The sequence below is a fragment of the Hemicordylus capensis genome, chromosome 1 (assembly GCF_027244095.1).
Source record: "Hemicordylus capensis ecotype Gifberg chromosome 1, rHemCap1.1.pri, whole genome shotgun sequence".
In the NCBI taxonomy this organism is placed as follows: domain Eukaryota; kingdom Metazoa; phylum Chordata; class Lepidosauria; order Squamata; family Cordylidae; genus Hemicordylus; species Hemicordylus capensis.
The window spans coordinates 284194350-284211257 of record NC_069657.1 but is presented as its reverse complement, the minus strand read 5'-3'; the positions used below and the strand labels follow the sequence as shown (position 1 = coordinate 284211257).

Below are 16908 nucleotides of genomic sequence, written 5' to 3'. Positions count from 1 at the left end.
AGAAAGGAAATAGTAAGGTTGTTCACATGACCTTTTTGCACCGGCAGAAAGGACTGGCAGGTGGGGGAGGCAGGATTGCTTCTACCTTCCCTCTAGACGATCTTCATTTCTTTGTGGGCTGTGCTGCTTGCGTGCCCACACAATCCACACTGCTTTTGGCAGCATGGCATTCTGGCGGCCAGGAAAATGCAGCTCGACCTCCAGATATCCCTATATGCACCATGTGAGGATCATGGTGCATTGTGGGTTTTCCCCTCAAGCTGGGCACTCTAGGCTTGGTTCTCTAGTGCAGCCTGAGTTGGAGGCTGGGAAAATGCAGCCTGGCCTCCAGATATCCCTAAATGCACCACTTGAGGAACACAGTACACTGAGGGATTTTCCCTCAAGCTGGGCACTCTAGTGCAGCCCAAGCAGACATATGACTGGGGGCCTGGGGGGAAGTCCAGGGGAAATTCCTGGGCTACCTGGAGAAGCAGCATCAGGATTGGCCACAATTCTAGCACTTCACACGAGCAGCCCTACCCAGGTAGGGCTGCCCAAGTCTGGGTAGAACTGCTCATGTGAACAGCCTCCGTATGTTTCACTTGGAGATAGTGTGATAGACAAACAGTTGCATGTGTATACAGTCACAGTCAGACTGCCCTACTATGGTGTCCAGTCAAAGAGTTTTTGTAGATTTTGTAGGGCTTAAAAACATGTGAAATCTGTTTCTGTGCTCCAGTTATGGTGGGAAACAAAGGGTACCCTAATTAAATCCACAAATTACACTGACTGGTTTCTCTCAGTTATATCCCTTCTATGCCTCCCCGCTAGCCTTCTAAAATCTGTGGCTGACATCCTGAGTTACAGAGCAGCTGTGCTGCTGCTGCATTCTACTAGCAGCTCTGGTTATCGCCTGGTGGGGGATGATTTTCAGCTACTTCCTCTTCCTTTGGAAGTGCCCTGCTTTGGAAGTGCGGCAGCTGTGAAAAAGGCCAATTCCAAGCTAGGGATCATTAGGAAGGGGGTTGAAAATAAAACTGCTAATATTATAATGCCCTTATACAAAACTATGGTGCGGCCACACCTGGAGTACTGTGTACAATTCTGATCACCACATCTAAAGAAGGGCATTGTAGGACTGGAAAAGGTGCAGAAGAGGGCAACCAAGATGATCAGGGGCCTGGAACACCTTTCTTATGAGGCAAGGCTACAACATCTGGGGCTATTTAGTTTAGAAAAAAGACGACTGCAGGGAGACATTCTAGAGGTCTATAAAATCATGCATGGTGTGGAGAAAGTGGATAGAGAGAAATTCTTCTCCCTCTCCCATAACACTAGAACCAGGGGTCATCCCATGAAATTGATTGTCAGGAAATCTAGGACCAACAGACGGAAGTACTTTTTCATACTTTTTCATACATTTTGCATAATCCACTTGTGGAATTCTCTGCCCCAAGATGTGGTCACAGCCAACAACTTGGATGGCTTTAAGAGGGGTTTGGATAACTTCACGGAGGAGAGGTCTATCAACAGTTTCTAGTCAGAGGGCTGTGGGACACCTCCAGCCTCAAAGGCAGGATCCCTCTGAGTAATAGTTGCATGGGAGTAACAGCAGGAGAGAGGGCATGCCCTCAACTCCTGCCTGTGGCCTCCAGTGGCATCTGGTGGGCCTCTGTGCGAAACAGGATGCTGGACTAGATGGGCCTTGGGCCTGATCCAGCAGGGCTGTTCTTATGTTCTCTGTGATGCATGGAAATATGTCTCTGAAAGCTGAACCATTCTCATAATTTTGAACATCACAGAGTGCTTCCTGGAGAAAAGGAAGTCATCAAAAATCCCATCCTCCTGCATGATCACTGGAGCTGTTTTAGCAGAATGCTGCAGCAGCACCAGTGATTTATAAACCAGTATGTCAGCCCCACCCCCGTAAGTTGAGTACTGGCTTCGCTACAGACATTGGCCATCATTATATGTGTTTATCTTTAGGGGGTTGATGTATGAAGAATCTCACTTTTAGTCATAGATCTGGTAATCTGGTATCTTTACCCCATAGGTGTGGGTTTTTTTGTTTTGTTTTTTTTTAAATGCCCTACTTCTTTTCAACTGAATAGGGTTGTGTATGGAACTGCTAAGGGTGGTTTGGTTTGAGTTTAAACCGAATTCAAACTGAACCTCCTGGTCCGCAAGCTGGTTTATTCAAACTGGCAGTGGTCTGGTCCAGGCGATCAAACCGGGTTTAACTGGTTTGACCCAGTTTGGACCTGGTAAAGGGGAATCTGGTAAGGATTTCCCTTTATAAGCATCAGGGGGGTTGAAAACGGGGGCAGGGAGTGGGTGGGAGGTTACCTTGCTTGCCAGGGGAGCAGTGTGACTCCTCAGCAGAAGCAGGCCTATGCCACTAGACCCCACTGGCGCTCTCCTTATCAGCCCAGAGTCACTGCTGGGATGCCACCACAGAGGAGCCATGTGCCACAGTGGCACAGAAGGTAACCTGCCTGCTCCCGCTTTTACAAACTTCCCCCAAATGCTTGTAAAGGGGGATCCTTGCCAGGTTCCCCTTTACAAACATCCAAAATGGTCAAAATGGGGCAAACTGGTTTGGCTCAAACTTGGACCAGCCCCCTTTTTTGGAGGGCCAGTTCGAGGTCAGAGCTCGAACTGGGCCAGTTTGTCTCGAACATGGTTCAAGTTCGAACTGCTTCACACAGCCCTACAACTGGATCGATGAGTCAATCATTTATTTATTTATTTATTACATTTCTACAATGCCCCATCGAATGGCTCTGGACGGTTTACAAATTAAAACAAAATATAACAATTCAAAAATCAAATGTAAAACCATAAAATCTGAACAGTTAAAACAGTTTAAAACAGTTTGTGTAGCCAATGGTCATAACATAAACAAGTATGCACAATCAATCCAGAGACAGAAATTTAACAGCTTAAGATCTGTTCAGTCTCCTGAATATCATTCACATACACTTTTATTTGCAAAATATTGTTTATTATAAATAATAGATCACAGTGACAAAATGTAATTTCATTGCTTCAGAAGCCAACTCCCCCCTCCCCATTTTTTCTTTTTTGGTATTCTCTTTCTGTTTATTTTTTTATTAATGCCATAAAACCCTTAACCTTTTTTGACAACAATTGACTGGCCAAATGACTGTTGGAGCTGGACTTCCAGTGCATTGACCTTTTGCACCAACTATCCTAATCACCACTAGGGGCATTGGGAGTAGAGACAGTGAGTAAGGGTCTCTCTGACTGTTCTAGCTGTCTCTACTCTATGACCCCTGATCTGACTCCTCCACACTTCCTGTGCTGAGTCACAATCCTTCCTTTCCTCCTAGAGAAAAGATGGAAACATCTCTCTCCCTCCTTACCTATTCATTATGTAGTCCTTTAGATTAGGTTTAGGTCTTTCCTATCCAAATGTATTTAACCAATAAATACTTAGTATTTAGTTCTACAAGGATCTCCATGTGTTTTCTCTAAATAGCTGCAACAACTAAGCCATCCTCTGCTACCTACTCTGTAACTGGAGTGTGTGCTCATTCCTTAGTGCTCTGCTGTTTCACCTATCAAGGGTAAAAATTAACAACCTCGACAATCTATTCCATGTCTTTGAATTGATGGGTTGACCAGCTTCTGAATTCCAAGGTGGACACAGTGGTTTGGGTGCTTGAAAGCATGTTTGGCCAGGCTCTGAGTTGATGCCATCTAGCTAGAAGAGACTACAGATCATGTGTATTCAGGCAATGTATTACTTTTACATACCATGTGCATATTCCATATGAAGTTAAAGAAGGGAGCTGTAAAATTGAATGTAATATATCTTTGTTGTTCACAACTTGAAATTTGGAAACTTTTCTTTACAAGCAAAAACCGTGGAAAAAATTTCCACCATTCAAATCTGGTAGTGCCACCAAGCCCAGCAAAACCTGGGGAGTGGCAGATACAGCCAAGGGGCCTTGAGCTGCTCAGCTACCCCAAATTTAAAAGAAAAGCACACAAACCAATTCATTACTAACAATGATTTGGTTGGGGAATGTGTAGGATGATAACCTACAAACAAGAAGACTGGGGATATGATTCCAAATAAAGTAAGATGCCAGAGAGCAGAAAATGCAGTTAAAATGTCCTTTAGCCAACTACTAGCAGAAAAGGTGAAAAATGAAACTCTCAGTATGGAATGGCAATTTCCCATTTATTTCTCCTTGTTCTGAATCATGTAGTACTTGATGTTGCTAGGGGCTGTATTTATCATGCCCTTCATTGTGGCATTTCAAAACCAGCTTCCACTTAAAGCCACTAATATATATCTAAAGATCTGCAAGCCCAGTCTTGTTATAAGTGAAGCTGGAACAAACAGGGCTTTTTCAGGATAAGCAAATTCAAGCATTGGAAATACCACAGGGCAGACATTATTAACATTTTAAAGCAAGGTATCTGTGTAAGCTACCAAGTAAGCTACCAAGTAAGCCCTTGGTCTATAGGGCTATAGGGTTTTGAAAGAATGTTCCTGGTGTTTGCATACGAATTACAAGGACTGAAAGTCTGACAGAACTCTACAGTTTGCCTGCAGGCTTGGATTGGCCCACAGGGCAACAGGGCATATTCCCGGTGCGCCCTACCCGCGTGGTGCCCCTGCACCCCAACTCCCACCCTTAATTCTGCTCTAAACCTGGCCCCCTCCCCACATAATTCCACCGCCCTCTCAGTGCCCCCAGTCCGGCCCTGTTTGCCTGCCTTTTCCTTCTGCCTGCTATGAGCAGATGCAGGGTCATGAATGGGAGGACTGCATTGGGGAAAGAGTCACCATTCTTGAATTGGATCTAGTACTGCTGTTTTGGAGCTGTAAAAATAGTAGGCATGATCAATATGTCCATATTCCATGGTGTATATACTGTGGTGGTGCTACAACCACCATTCTAAGCATGAACTTAGTATGCACATTTGAGAGTATCGAACATTCCCAAAACTTCAGAAGTTCAGTATGTTAAGTACCTCAGGAAATCAATTGAAGTGATTTATGGATTACAACCAAGGCTCCTTCACTCCTGGTAACATATGAAACTTGTGCCCAAGTGGTTAGGTCAGATTGCATGGTGATGGACTAAGCTGTCAACACATCCTTAGTGGGGCAAATCTGTATAGGATCAGCCATGAGATGGTAGCAATCACAGAGCTTCTGTCAAAGTAGAAAGCTGGTCTTAGATTGACACTGGAGAATGCTTTCATGAACAAGGGACTCCATATCTTCACATTCACATGCTTCAGGATTTCAAGCCTCAAATACTGCAGGAATAGGACAAGCATGCAATTTAAAACTCATAACTTTGCTTTCACTTATAACAGGGCATCAGCTATTTATATTCCATGATGACTAAATTAGTTGACTAACAAGTTGCAGCTGTCTATATTAATTAGTTCATCAAGGAGTCTGCAGGTGGCTTGATTGCATCTCTTTTGTGCTTTCCAGACTGGGGGATGGGATGGGATGGGTGAATATTAAAGCAAATGGGATGGAAATGAAAGCAAAATGAGCTAATGTGGCCACCCCTTTTACCACCAATATGGCTTCAAACGTTCCCACGTTGGTACCAGTTTGCAGTAGCCACTCCCCCTGCTACTGGGCGCTATTTTCCAACCTTTTAGTGAAATAACTCAGCAGATCTCAAGCATGAATCAAATACAGGGAGATCAGCGTACTTCTATCTAAGTTTGTCCAGGGTTTTACCTCACATAAGTACACTTAATATAGAACATTTAAAAGTTTCAGTTAAGTGTAGAGGTGTTCTAGAAAATACTTTAGTAGTATATTATCATGAGTATAGGCCATCATGATGACTGTGAAAGGATCTATCATTATAGTTTTGCATAAAAGGTCATCTGAAGGGAATCCGACATTTCACTAAAGCATATTCATGTTCTTCTTACCTGAAATTGCAGTTGAATTGCTATTCAATTCAGATGAGAGTTTGATGAATCGGACATTGAATAGTTAAATCTAAATTGAATAGCTAGACCTCCTAATCTCTCCAAATCAGAGTATCGCAACATAAAGTAAAGTGTGCCGTCAAGTCGACTTCGACTCTGGCACCCACAGAGCCCCGTGGTTTTCTTTTGGTAGAACACAGGAGGGGTTTACCATTGCCATCTCCCATGCAGTATGAAATGATGCCTTTCAGCATCTTCCTATATCACTGCTGTCCAATATAGGTTTTTCCCATAGTCTATATGTTTCCTATAGTCTGGGAAAGATACCAGTGGGGATTCGAACCAGCAACTTTCTGCTTGTTAGTCAAGCACTGGAAATTTGGCCATTTGGAAGCCTTTTCTCTGCTGTTCTTCAAACCGCAATGGCAAACCTTGTTGAAACTGACAAAAGGGTGGGAATAAAATGGAAAAGAGGGGCAGAAAGAATTCTTTGAAATTGACATCTCAAGCTGGCCAATGACTTTTCTTGGCTCTCTGTTCCGTTCCAAACATGGTGCTTTGGGGAAGGAATGTTGAAAGAATATATCAAGTTCTGCTTGCCCTACCAAAGTGCCTTCTGAGAGTTGCAGTGTCTCTGAATGTGATGAAGTGATGAGAAGGTATTGGAGACTGACAGTAATCTTTGTTTACTGTGTGTCTTAGTGTAGCTTCTTGTTATAAGAGAAAATCCCTGCACCTATTTGCTTGAAGTGTTGTAGGCATAATGCCCTCAGAAGGGCTACCTATTACCTGCTACTGTCATCCCACTGCTCAGTTAAAAAAATAAATAAATTATAAGGCTTTCCTCCTCCCAAATTTAAAGTTTATTTTTTAGGGATGAGCTGTACCTATTCATCTGAAATTTTGCAGGCTTCATGCCCTCATAAGTGACTATCACCCTTGTTAGTTTCATCTCATTCTGCAAATAAATAAAGACCTATAGGTGTTCTAGTGGGTCTCTGCATTATATCCTATGGACAATTATAAGGAAAATAGAACATTCCAATCTGAATCCAAATTCTGGGGGTGGGAGATCTGAATCACTGTTTCAAATCTCTGAATTGAATAGCACATTCTCCAAATACTGAACAGAATATTTGAACAGACCTAGTGGGAATCTTTAGACTGTAAACCACATCAGAGCTTACAAAAGGTGACACCCTCCAGCTAAAGGGAGGCACAGCATAAAGATACAGAGCCAGTTCTGTATTTGAATTTTAGAGAAAGGGTTGGGAACCTTTCATTGGAGTTTTCTGAAATTGCTGTGTAGTCTTTTCTACAACTGTACGGGCCAGTTCAGATGATACTTCCCCCCCTGGACCTGGCTCATGTGAGGGTGATCCACCCTGTCCTGAAATATTTCCCAGATTCGGGCATCCAGTGTGTAAAGCAACAGTTTGGACAAACCACCCCATCATGTGATTAATGAAGGATGACATCAGGATATCTGGAGAAAATGTCAGGATGGGCGCACTCTTGGTACATCCCCCGCTTTTAAGCACAGGTGCCGGTTTGGGGAAGTATTAGCCAAAGTGACCATATGTGTTGGGCAGGAGGTGCACTGTTCTCTCTGGAATCTGATGCAGGTTAGTGGATTTGTAGCCTGCTCTAGGAGCTCCTATCTGCTTCCAACAGGCTCTGTTTGTATATTTATGAATAAAACTATTATTATAAACGCTTCACAAGTCTCTGGTGCTCTGTCATCCAAAGGAAACAAAACCTTGTTGTCGCTGTTCCTAGATTTCTCATTATTTGGGGAAGTTGGGAATGCCTAACAAATATTTTAGATCTCCAACAACTGCTGAATTCTATTCTCCAGATCCTTATAGAAAAATCATGGTGTTACATTATATAGTAATATGATAAGTCAATTAGTGCTTATCACTAATATGACTGGCTTTGCTTGGTACCAAAATGATTCCAAATCTATAGTTGGCAGAGTTTTGTTTGAAAAAAACTTGAAGGGCGAGCTGATCAGGGCCTAATTGAAAGGCTTTAATGATGGTTGATGCTGCATACTCACTCTGCAGTCTTTAATGCATTTGATGATTCTAGCTTTTGGAATGTGACAACCCATTAGAGTCTTGGGGAAAATCAGAGTCAGCTACAAATTCCAGTTTGAATTTAGACACTGACTGAGTTGGGGGGCGGGGAGGCGGTGGGGATCCATGCTGTTGCTTTGGAGATTATTCTGAAGCAGGATTGGTTATTTTGCTGCCTGTTTTAAGAGGGGATCAGCTTTCTCCCAATAGGGTTCACTTGTATAATTGTAAAGAAAACAAATATTACAAGAACACCATAAATCTCCTGTGCTGTCTTGGCTAAAGGAAAATAAACCCAGTGCATACCACTGGATTTCTCCCCTTTCAAAGAAGGTGGAGGCACTTAACATTTGATCCAGGAAACCCAGGATTTAATTCTTAGATTCAGGATATTGAGGTTCTCCTTTGCTCAACAAAATACTTGCCAGCTTTGTCGTTTTCAGATATCAAGACATACAGTTATATAGATACGACATACATTAAACTGGTTATTTGTTCTTTAACGTCTTCAAAGGAATTTTAAATGTTTTAATAAATTAGCATTTGACAGAACTTAGTTACTCAAAGATATTTGGTTTTTAAAATATGGGAAACTGCATTTCAAGAGGCTTGTTTGGTTTTCCTCATGATTTGACAGTAATAAAACCCTGTGGACATTTATCCCATAAATGTGTATTGAATTACTCTGTTGCATTGCCCTCTCTTAATGAAATCTTAGCACCATTGAGAGTTGACAAGCTTTAGCCACGATTATTCCAGCTATGGTAGTATAAGGCAAAGCTAGCTAGAAGAAGCAAAAATGTGTTTTGATATTTATTTTAATCGTGGAATAACATGTCTGTTCTAATTAGAGATGCGCCTTCCAGGCAGATGTTCAAATCAAGTGGGAATTCATATGCCAACTCTGAGATTAATGGGCTTACATGTTAATGAAGCACTCGTTCTGTGATGAGGAATCAGAGCACCATCCAGTGATGGGTGAAGTATGTGCTTTCCAAGTTGCAAGGTTCTACACTTGAAGCTATATTATTTTCTAGCTCACATTACTCATTCCTATTCTAGCCTGTTTACTTCATCCTCATTCAAAATACAGTACAAGTTCTGTGCACTGAATGTTGAAAGGGTGTACTGCAGTTCTCATAAAATTCTCAGCTCGCAAGAAGCAGGCAATAACCCCTTGGTGTTTCCAGTTGTTTTTGTATCTTCAGATCCTTGGATTGCTCTGTGGATACTTGACTGACATAGTGTCATGCTGTCTAAATTAGACAACCATGTCCATTGATACCGATTAGTGGCAGTACTATCCCTAATTGACACAAGTCAATTGTATTCTCAGAGCAGAGGAAGGAAGGAAGGAACCTACCTCCTAAAATTAGGGCTTAATGGATATTCTTCAAATAAAATACCTCTCTCAATTTTTCAGTGTGCTTCAACCAACAAAGCTGCTATGAATTAACCTAAGTCACTTTTAGCACTATTTTTAGTTAGAAAACTAATCTCATGATTCAAAATAAAATGGCTGACTGTTACCAGGTTTGCTCTGTGGCATGATAGTTATCACCCTTTGTAAATATGCTTAGGATTAATGTGGGGAATTTAATTCAATTTGGTGCAAACCTTCATATAGCCAGCTTATAAATTAAGGTACTGGGAAAGCTGACCATGGATAGGATACACCCGAGTTGTGACCATGGACACCTCTTTCGGAGTAAGCAGCATTTCACCAATGACAATCCACTACCATGTTGAAGTTCACATCTTGGAAATCTCATTGTAAATTGTACATTCAAAGTGTACCTTTTTTATTTTTGCACAAGGAAAATGGGAGAGGCCCATTCTCATGAATCAGCAAGCTCTAAGATGTCAGCATGCTGTAGTCTTAAGAGCTCCTCTCTAAGTGGTTAGCTCAATGCTATGGGTACGTTCCTCACTTTGTGTTGCACAAGTATTGCATTTTCCCTTATCTGAATTTTATGTTTGAAATGTATGGCAGTGCAGGGAGTATCCACAAAAATATCAGAGAATCCAGCAATCATATCAGCATATGGATGCTCCATCATCTGTAATATTATCCAGCATGGTGTAGTGGTTAGAGTGCTGGACTAGGACTGGGGAGACCCAAGTTCAAATCCCCATTCAGCCATAATACTAGCTGGGTGACTCTGGGCCAGTCACTTCTCTCTCAGCCTAGCCTACTTCACAGGGTTGTTGTGAAAGAGAGACTTAAGTATGTAGTGGGCTCCTTGGAGGAAGAGTGGGATATAAATGTTATAATAATAATAATAATTAATAAATATCCAGAGAACTTTCTGATGTTTCCAGCCCAATATTGAGACTCCTGTTTGTGACACATACACTTTCCCTTCTGCAGTACGTCCTCTATTCCAGGACAACAGTGAAGTAACCATTTATGGCAATAGGAAACCCCACCCCCCATCCCCATGGGTAGATGTCTGAAGGCTACAGGTGCAGATCTGATATAGTAAGGAGTTTCTTGTAAAGTAGATAGGAAATGATAGTGTACAGAGAACCAGAATCAGCCATCATCCACACTTCATGGCCATTAGGTTTAGCTTGACAGTGTGGAGAAGCAGGCTCTGAGTCTGTTACACTTAAAACACTGTCAGGAAGTGGTTCAGCTGCCTCATCCTTATCATATGGTGAATTAGTAATGGAGTGGGCAGCAGACTTGGCAACCTTAACAAAGTGTCCCCCTTTTTTGCACCTGTTGCGAGTGACCTTCTGTGCAGGACAGTAAGTAAAATTGGCCTTCTGGGCAGAGTCTCCACAGAGGTAGGCTTGGTAGCACCTCCTTTATCGTGCCGCTACTTTCTGGGGCACTGCCATATGAGAAGATTGGGTTTGGAAGGATTTAGACAGAACAGCCTGGATTTCAGGAGGTGGGTTTTGGGGTACCAAAGAGAGCAATTTGGCAAACTGAAAAGCATTTCCCACCCTCTAGCCATCTCTCTAGCCTTATCCAAGGCACATTTCCACTCCAGTAGCAGTTTTTCATGCAGTGTGGAGCAGTTTGTTTTCATAACACTCTGATCCCTGATCAGTTCATCAGTAAAGTTGGCAAACTCACATTGAAGGCATGCAATGCTGTAACATACCGGTCGGTAGATTCACCAGGCAGTTGGAATCTAGAATCTGACTTGTAACATTCAGCAATCACATTCAAAATAGGGTTGAAATGATCATCTAAGGCTTGAAGAGCAGCTTCATGAGAATTAGCACCCCCTTCTAAGTGAGTAGGAAAGAGCAAATGATTATATATTCTTTGGCCTTCAGGGCCCAAGCAGTGAAGCAATATAGCCTTCTGCTTTGCTGGAGTAAAACCAAGGCTCTGTATTAGGGGTTGCGAGCCAGTTCGAGGTAGAGCCGGCTTGAGAGCTCAACCCAGCTCAAGGGGAACAGGTGGCAGTAAATTTGTTAAAAAAATATGATAGACTTACCACTGCCAAAGGCTTGGGTGGCCTTGGGGGTGCTGTGGCAGCCGTGGGGGGGGGGCTCCAGCAGCTCTCCCTCCCCTCACCGGCCTCCCCTTGAGTCTCCCAAGCTGTTTTGGCCCAATTTGGGGCCATTTTGACCCTCTGTGCATGTGTGGCAGCCATTTTGAGGACCACCATGCATGCACACTGGCCATTTGCATGACCCAAAGCCTTCGGTGGCAGTAAATCTATATATTTTTTACTGAATGTATTGCTTCTCGATCCCTCAAGCCAAACCAAACCAGTTCAGATTTGAACTGAACCAGGCCCGTCTTGACTGTGCACAAAACTGTCCAGTTCAATCCAGTGCGACTCGATTCTAGTTCAATTCAAGCCAAACTGGGTTTTCCAGTTTTCTACACATCCCTGCTCTGTATGGCGAGGAGATAATTGCAGAAATAGAATCTCCATTGTTTCCAGGGAAGAACAGGTTCTCCTGGGCTGGACAAGGGGAACAAGATTGATGATAAAGAAAACCTTCAGGGTTTGTGCAGGCCAGGAAGTGGGAGAAACAATCAGAGGCTGTGATAGTAGAAAGCAGTTCAGGAATGTAGGTCCAGTAACACAAGGAGATGAGGTTGCAGGAACATTCACCAGCTTTGCAGGCTCACATGCTTAGCTGGTTCAACATGTTTTATATAGCTGCTTCCCTCATACACACAAGGAAATCTTAAGCAGATTTAACGAATGGTTTTTTCAGCAACAACTCCATTTTCCCCTTCTACTTTCCCTCCCTTTCCCACTTGACTCCTCCCCCTCCCCCACACTCTCTACAGGATTTTCCTTGGCACAAATGTCCAAACAAACAAACTGCAAAAGATTACTGAATAGAATACACCTTCCTTGAATCAGAGGAATGCACTCAAGCAGAGGGTTACTAGGAACAGTGATAAAATGATGGCAGACAGCCACGCTTTTAGGGGTGTGCATGGAACCAGTTTGAGCAGTTTGGTCTGCATTCATGTCCATGAACCAGTTTGGTCTGCATTCATGTCCATGAACCAGTTTAGTTGAACCGACTGGCTGTTCCAGTCTGCCTGACCAAACTGGCTCAAGCCAGTTTGCCAGTTCAAGCGTCTGGAAAGGGGAATCAGGTGAGGATCCCCCTTTGCTTCCAAAGGTAATAAAAGGCTGCAGGGGAACAGCAAGAGAAAGAGATTCCTTTAAAACTGAGAGAGAAGGTGCTTACTGGCAGGCCTGCATGGCATTCCCCGCCCCCTGTCCCCTTTGCAGCTGTGGCAAATGGCCTCCACCTTTTATTACCTTTTGAAGCAAAAATGAATCCTCACCGGATTCCCCTTGACAGGCACTTGAACCAGTGAACCATTCCACAGACGAACCTGGTTTGGTCTGGGTTAATCATGGACCAGACTCTTTTTGCTGGGGCTGGTCTTCTCCATTATCAAACCAGGCGAACTGGCCCAGACAGTTTGATCTCAGACAGGTTTAGCACATCCCTACAAGATTTTGTCTTGGTGTACACTGGGGTGCAATGGAATAGGCAGACTTGGCAATATGACATCCAAACTAATGTTGTAGCACAAGGATATTACACTAGCCAGATGCGCTACAGCTGAAGTTTGCGTGCCAGACCAGTGTTGCACTAGTGCAAACAACAGCCTCCTGCTGGGAAACTTCTTCCTCATATGTTTTGTAGGGCACTTTTGCACAAGAGCACAACTTCAAGAATGCCCAGAGTGTGGCACAGCTATGTGATCTTCTTGCACTAGTGTAACTTTATTTGTTGTGCAAAAGCTGTGTTAGTCTGGATGCCAGCCAGTTCTAATGAGGCTTAATTCATTTCCTGAATGAGTGTTGTCTTACTGCAGTTAAAATTCTGAATTTATTTCATTCAGTAAATAAATCAGGTAGCAAAAGTTTCACTCATATATCACTACCTAATAAGTACTATTGCCAACACTTAGATTTCTATAAAGTGTGAGCTAGGTGCTTTACAATCTTTATCGCGTTTTTGCCTGTACTGTATGATGTAGGCCATTAACTATTCTTATTTTAGAGATGCTCAATGAAAGAGATTTGTCCAAAGCTTCCCAAGGAGTTATTTGAGAACTGAATTCCATTCTCCCTGACCCAGGACCAACTCCCTAACTAGTGATGGAGTATACATTTGGAAATGAGATTGTGGGTTAGAAACAAACTTTGCCAGTTCAGCAATGACCTGGCAGCCAAGAATGTCAAATTTACACTCATGGCTCAATCCACTAAGCAGTGAGGCATTTCCCAGTCTTCCTCACAGCAATATGCATTCTATGACAGAGGTGGGCAGAAAGTAGTTTGGGATTACCTTTTGGATTATTACCAGCAGATTGGCAAGGGTTTCTGACTCCCAATAGTTTAACAGCAGCAAGTAATATAGTGGCTGACATGCCCTGCACCTGCAGCATAACATAGGCACTGCGGACCCAGCCACGCCACTGCAGGACTCTAAATCATCCAGAGTCACTACTGTACAAAAAGGTAGTACTGGTACTGCTGACCCTTGTGAAACTGCACATCATGTGCTATTTTGATTGGGAATGGTGGTAGTGTGTGACGTGCGATCATGCAGGAGGCAGCAGGAAAAAGTATTGCCTTCTTGCACAGTGGTGTTGCCAGATTATTTAGAGCCCTTCAGTGGTGTGGGCTGTCTGCATCATGGGTGTAACTGGCGGGGGGGGCAGCCAGGGCACGTGTCCTAGGTGCCACTGGGGGGTGCCACGACAGTGCCTGCCACCCCCACCCCATTGCCCACCTGCCCAGCCCCAAGGCCCCTCAGCCACTTGCCCGCCAGCCTAGGATCGGAGTTGCCTGCAAACTGCGACACAGCTCCTTCTCTCCCCGCTTCTCAGCTGATTGGTGGGTGGGCGGGGCTTCCAGAGAGGCCTCCATGCAGGCCTAACTGAAGCCTGAACTCAAGTAGGCCGGCAGGCCCCAAGCAAGCCAGGAAGGAGGCAGCCAGAGTGGCCACCATAGTTCTCTGCAGCAGACCCTCTGCCCAGGCCAGCCAGCCCAGCCTTTGCCAGGTAGAATGTAAATTCCTTTTTGTGATTACCCCCCCTCCCACCCCGGATATATAGGGATCAGCTTGCCATAGGGCTTTGATATGCGGGGCGGGGGGAGACTGAGAAGTCTCTGAATATTTAATTTAAAATGGATTGGGAAATTTGCTGGCTTTAAAAACAAAAACTATCTAAAAAGGCCTATAAGTGGCTTTTTTCATGGCAGAAAATTACAAAAGCTTCTGGAACAAACAATATTCATTCATTCATTCATTCATTCATTTGTAAATGCACTTATGTTCAAGTTGTTTTGCAACCCAGAAGGTCTGAATGAGAACTGTGGAGCATGTGTTGTGCTTTTATTTTATTTTATTTTTCTTGTGTGTGAACTGCTCCCAATAACTCACAGGGACTTCAGGGTAAATCTGGCCAACATGTGAATGCAGCACCTCCATTCCAGAGGAGATGTGTGTTAAAGGGCTTTAAAAGCCCCATGTGAAAAACCTCCTGGAATCAAACTTTACTGAATTTGTTCAGAATTCTGAGAAAACAAACATAGGCTCACATTGCATGGTTGAAAGTCTCCTTTGCTAATCTGCAGCGAGGGGGCCATTTTAATAATTAGCATTGCTGGTGTGTTCTAGGCATTAAAAGTAGCACAAATACATAGTACTCAATGTATATCACTATATACTGTGAAGTGTGACAGGTACGCAGTCTAGGGGTGCTTCTGGATCCGAGCCTTTCCCTGGTCTCTCAGGTTGAGGCAGTGGCCAGAAGTGCCTTCTATCAGTTTCGGCTAATACGCCAGCTGCGTCCATTTCTTGAGGTGAACTACCTCAAAACCATGGTAAATCTGCTGGTAACCTCCAGACTGGATTACTGTAATGCGCTCTATGTGGGGCTGCCCTTGTATGTAGTTCGGAAAGTACAGTTGGTCCAGAATGCTGCAGCCAGGTTGGTCTCTGGGTCATCTCAGAAAAACTCCATAACTCCTCTATTGAAGGAGCTACACTGGCTGCCGATATGTTTCTGGGCAAAATACAAGGTGTTGGTTATAACCTATAAAGCCCTAAACAGCTTGGGCCCTGGGTATTTAAGGGAATGCCACCTTCTGCATGAACCCCACCGCCCACTGAGATCTGCTGGAGAGGTCCGTCTGCAGCTGCCACCGGCTCGTCTGGTGGCCACTCAGCGACGGGCCTTCTCTGCTGCTGCCCCGAGGCTTTGGAATGCGCTCCCTAGTGAAATAAGAGCCTCCCCATCTCTGACAGCTTTAAAAAAGTCTTTAAAGATGCATCTGTTCACCCAGGCTTTTAATTAATATATATATTTTAAATGGTTTTACTGCTGTTTTAAAATATTATTTTAAAAACGTTAAATTGTTGTAATGTTTTAAACTTTTCAATTTTGTTTAAACTAATGTTTTACTTTCCATTTTTATTTTGTTGTAAACCGCCCTGAGACGTATGTTTTGGGTTGTATAAAAATATGTAAGTAAGTAAATAAATAAATAAGTCTTGTTAAGCTTAGTAGCATTCCAGGTGGTTTCTCATATTACCCTCAGCCAGTGGCGTACCATACAGATTTGACCACTCTAAACAGGGGAGAGCATTCTCGCTGACACGGTTTAATGCCCTGCTTTCTGCCATTTCAGATGGTAGATTTAAGAGAATACCTCTCAGGAATCGGCTATGTCCGTGTGGTTCAGGCAATATCAAGCCTATCTCACATATGCTTTTATACCGTTATATTATAGGGACATTCACATTGCCTGGATTGAAGCACTTATAAAATACATGCCAGGTTGATCAGAAGAGTATTATACTTCCTTTCTTCTAGCAGACCAGTATACAGCAATTACGGCTGGGGAAGCAAGATTCTGTGCCGCAACATGCAAACTGAGATGGGAGCCGTTGCTTAATTGTAATTGAGACCTCTGTATGTATATGTTTTGATACTCTGTTACCCAGTCCTGTTATTGATTTTATTTTACTTTAATTTTATTTTCCATTTTATTTTTTTATTGCTGGTCATTGACTGTAATAATAAATTCATTCATTCATTCATATGGAACAAACCAATCTCTCCATATAAGAGTCGGAGTGTGTTTGTGTGTAAAGTAGCAAAATCCTCTCTAGAGGGGGCTGAGCATTCCTAGGCCTCCAGAGGTGTGTGACTAAGGCAGACCCAAAATGAAGAGTAATACACTTCATCAACAAGGGTTTATTATTAGATTAAAAGAAAAAGAAGAATATGCAGTAAGAACAATTGTCTCTTTATAAGCAGATTGTAAAAGAGAGTTTTCATTAACCAGGCAACACAAACTTCAAGCAATACAATAAAGGAAAATAAGTTTCTTCATGCTTCTAACTGAACTGGTCCCTATCTCATTTCTCCCAGGTTGTG

General features: G+C 43.1%; 1 long non-coding RNA gene across 1 annotated transcript in view; it reads left to right on the top strand.

Annotated features, from left to right (window-relative positions):
- The window catches only part of LOC128345656 (uncharacterized), a 45845-nt gene extending 29277 nt beyond the window's left edge, over positions 1-16568 (top strand). Inside the window, exon 4 of the long non-coding RNA XR_008316568.1 lies at positions 16259-16568. This is a non-coding gene — a long non-coding RNA (uncharacterized LOC128345656). The remainder of the gene's footprint in view (positions 1-16258) is intronic.
- The last annotated feature ends 340 nt before the right edge of the window (positions 16569-16908 follow it).